The 4,402-nt window shown below is 37.9% G+C and overlaps 1 pseudogene; it reads right to left on the minus strand.

The window, feature by feature from the left end:
* Positions 1-3,290: 3,290 nt before the first annotated feature.
* On the minus strand, positions 3,291-4,151 carry LOC110306530 (testis-specific Y-encoded-like protein 1; annotated as a pseudogene).
* Positions 4,152-4,402: the final 251 nt, after the last annotated feature.

A 4,402-nucleotide genomic window follows, 5' to 3' on the forward strand; every position in this document is an offset into this window, starting at 1 on the left:
GAAAGGGTTTATTCGGCTTACACTTCCATACTGCTGATCATCACCAAAGGAAGTCAGGACTGGAATTCAAGCAGGTCAGGAAGCAGTAGCTGATGCAGAGGCCATGGAGGGATGTTCTTTACTGCCTTTCTTCCTCTGGCTTGCTCAGCCTGTTTTCTTATAGAACCCAAGACTACCAGCCCAGAGATGGCACCACCCACAAGGGGACCTCCCCCCTTGATCACTAATTGAGAAAATGCCTTACAGCTGGATTTCATGGAGGCATTTCCCCAATTGAAGCTCCTTTCTCTGTGATAACTCCAGCTTGTGTCAAGTTGACACAAATCTAGCCAGTACAATAAGTTTTTCTTTTCTCTTTTTTTTTCAGTTGTTTACAATAGAGGCACATTTAGCATTAACCAGACCTTGACATTTTATCTTTTTCCAGACTAATAGCATTCTCTTCTATGAAGGTTAGCCGTGGCACAACAATGGCAGATTCTAGATAATCACACAAGTACACAGTACATTGTGACTGAACTACCAAGTTCATATAACAAGTATACTAGCTGATATTTTAGTTACCCTCTCAGTTCATGAAGGGTTTAACATAATACAATCCAAAAGTCAGCCAAAGAACATATTTTAGTAAACAAATAAGGTCATAGTACACATCTCTTCTTGTTATATCTATGATAATCTCTGTATCAAAAGTAACATAAATATTTATAAGAAAGACAAAGTTGGAATAACAAACAATTTCAATATCTAGGCTCCATAAACCATAGTTATTCTTTTTGCTGTTAGCTTTAGTCTGTGATATCATGTGATTATCAATAATATTACTACCCTAATATTTTAACACATTAAAATATGTAGAAATTTAGTTTAACCTTTTAGGACTTTTCTTTATAAATTAGATTTAACTCAAGTTAAGTGAGCTTTAAATACTTCTAAGAAAACTTTGGGGGAATACTTAGATCAATCTGACTTCATAATGATAAAGACAGAGCATTCAAAAATATCAAGTAATAAATGATAGTGCACAGCCAATTATTAATTCTGTGGCAAGTGAGGGATGCACCCCTACTCATGTACCTGGAAATAAGAAATAAACAGACATGCTCAATACTTTTGTAGATATCTGGAGGATTTTAGATGTCCTAGTAACTGCTCTACTGTTGGAGCCAAAAACATGCGTGTTTCAAACCTTCCGAACAAAAGTGAGTTAAAAGAAAAAAAAAATGATAAAACTTTAATCACACATAGTTCACTGGGTCCAAAGAGCATTTTTACTCATGGTATTAGTTTCTGTGAGTGCATTTTAAAACATGGACCTGTTCCAATACCAAGGACTGTCCTCACCAGTGTACAGCACTGCATGCCAGACTTGTAACTGGTAGCAATTATGTTCACAAACTGGCTAAACTTGTTGGCAAAATGTTCTGAAAGGAAACACCACAGAGCAATGTTATCAATCTTACCATTGTTGTCGTATCCGGCTTTTCTTCTAAAATTGGTGCTCAGGCCATGTTTGCTGCCTGACACAGTAGCCAGAATGTGAATAAACCAGCACTAATTAAATCAAGAGAAGGGTCCACAGTTTTGGCTTTTGTTTAGTCTAGTTTTCTCTATTTATAGCTTCAAAATTTAGTGACTTCCAGGTTCATCTGTTTGTTCACTTAAATGTTATTAGTACCCATTTTCTAAGTTGTTATGCGAAATAAAGCTTTGGTTATACTTCAGGCAGAAAGCACAAACCAAATGGCATTCTAACCAGAAAAACTTGAATACAAATATTTTTTACTTAAACAAAGGGCTTAAAAATGAATTAATTTACCAGCAAGAAGTAATGTGTATAATATATACCTACTCCTTTCTATATTTTAATATGTTTGTGGTAGTTATATATGTGAGAGATGGAGCACAGTGAACAAGTACATTTGTAAAGAAGGCAGGAAGAATACATGTAAAGAACTGCCATTTATCTAGAGTTTCTCAAATGTTCAAAGAAAAATTCCCTCTCCAAGAGTGAGATTGGAACATGATTAGAGATCACAATCATCACTGAACCTGAGACTAATGGCAGAGTAAATGATAAAGTCAGCTAGTCTGTGAACCTGAGACCCATGGAAGGCCACTCAATGCTCTTCCCACTGAAACACTTCTCCAGACCTTCATTTGCCTCTTTGTATGCTACCATTCTCTTATTTTTATTATCACAGCTTTTCAATTTACTTAAGTTTATTTTTAATACAAAATATATAAAGTCAACATTACTCTCTTGACAAAGATTGTTTAGGGCATTTGAGCCAATGTGTAGTAACGTGTGACTTTTCCTTTGTGGATTCTAATTTTTACTGTAATTGTATTACTAAACTGTTCTGAGAGTATGTAAATCAGTCCATTAAATCACCAAGATTGTGCAATAATCCACCTACTAAATTAAACAAATAACTTCCTCACACTTAGGCAAAACTCCCTCTTTGCTCTTTAAATATGATGACCATTTCAAATATGAGTTAAGAGACCACTACTAGATTTGAAATGTTTATGAAATTTCAAAAATTTAGTTAATATTCTAATAATTCAAACTATAGACTTTCGTTTTTTTTCAGTGTGCTATGCTTTTATTTATTATCATGCATAAAAATGGCAATGAATATACTCATAGTACAGTGTTAATCTGACAAAGTACTTTTATAAGTATTTCAGGACAATCAAGTCACATATTTACGTTTCCATGGAAACAATAATTTGACACAACTGGTAAAGAAGAAATTATCCAAACTGTTTCTAAGAATTTGTATTAATATTGAAAACTGTCACAAATATTCAAGTTTCAGCATTGTAAAGATTATTGTTTTACAATATTTCATATGGTATCAAAAGAATGCAAACAAAAGTATTTAAATTTCTCCAGTAAGAAGCATCTTACTAAATATTGGTAAAATATGGGCACAATGTTACACTTTCACTTGCATCAAATCACATATAAAGAGAGGGAAACAACCCAATGCTTCTTTAAAGTAGCATTGTCTAGGCAACATTTAACACTCAGAAATAGTATTGTTCCTGATAAATTATTTTTCTTCTCATCACCATTGACTGACCAAGATGTGAAAGTTCTGAGTCTTGTTTTCATCCTTAGCCCAGTTTTTATTTTGATTCTAAGCCTTTTCAGGTCACTTTCCTTGCTTAGAGTACCCATGAAAATCTCTTCAGTTCTTCCATATTATTATTAGGAAGATTTTTAGGAAGAGTTCAGCTGTTTCCATCTACTTGTCTCCCTAGAAGGTTTTTAGGGCTTGCTAACCAGGCTGAGGAGATCTCACTTCATATACTTTGACAATCAGCTTGTTTCCGAAGTAGAGGTTTCTTCCAAAAAAGAACGTGAATTTGCAGCCAGTCTTAGGGTGTCTCAGTTCCTTCACCTCCAGATTGGTTAAATACCTTAATATCTCTGCATCCCGACCCCTAATCCATGGCGGACAACTGAAGGTGGTTCCTGAAGGCAGTCATCCAGATTCCTGGGATATTCTGAATGATGTAGTTCCTCCATCCCAGATGGTGTTTCCGCATCCCCACAAACTTCTGCTCCAGATGTTGAAAGGCCCTGTCGGCCTGGGCATTCACTGTCCAGTTCCAACTGGATGGCCTTCAGCGAGTTCTTGTGAAGATCAATGCCCAGGTGCCAAGGCCCTGCCTCTTCCTGCACCCCCTCACTCCCCCACTTGCCTCCAGCATCTCCATTTCTTCACCTGCGACCTTCTGCTTCACCTCATTCACCTCCTCCCTCCCTTGTATTGCCACTTCTGACTTCTCTTCCTCTGCTACAGAGCTGGTGCCCTGTTCAGTTTTTACATCATGGGCTTGGGCCTCCGGCTCCCCCCAGTTTCTAGGACCCTCTTCGCATCTTTCAGTGCCACTGGACCATCGACTGGAAGAGGAGTCCCGCCCTGCTAGCTGAGGCCACCTGCATCTGGGGATCAAGGCCCATGACACCCGGGGACTCTGGGCTCCCCCACTATCCCCACGTGGACCTCACCTGTCACCACCTTCTCACCAAGCAGCCGACACCAGCCTGGGGTCCACCCCACAGTGTAAGCATTGCAGAGGCCTTGGTTGTTGGGGGCAGGGTCCCCTAGTCCTGCTCTGGGCCCCTCCCTCATGTCATGTCATGTATAGTCTTACAGACTCAGTTTTACACACACAACTCCCCTCACAGTCCACGCAGCCCCAGCTTCCACTATAGTTTTTTGAGAGTCTAAGTTATAGATACATGTAGATGAAAGTGAAGAGAGTGTTTTATATTTTAAATTTTAATATTTATCTACAGAATACCTTTTTTTTAGGGTGTTACAGAGTGGAATTCACATTTTTTACAATATTCTTTAATAGCTGTAGATAGAAATACTTTATA

The sequence above is a fragment of the Mus caroli genome, unplaced genomic scaffold, assembly GCF_978045245.1.
Source record: "Mus caroli unplaced genomic scaffold, Mus_caroli_1 scaffold_14, whole genome shotgun sequence".
Classification (NCBI taxonomy): domain Eukaryota; kingdom Metazoa; phylum Chordata; class Mammalia; order Rodentia; family Muridae; genus Mus; species Mus caroli.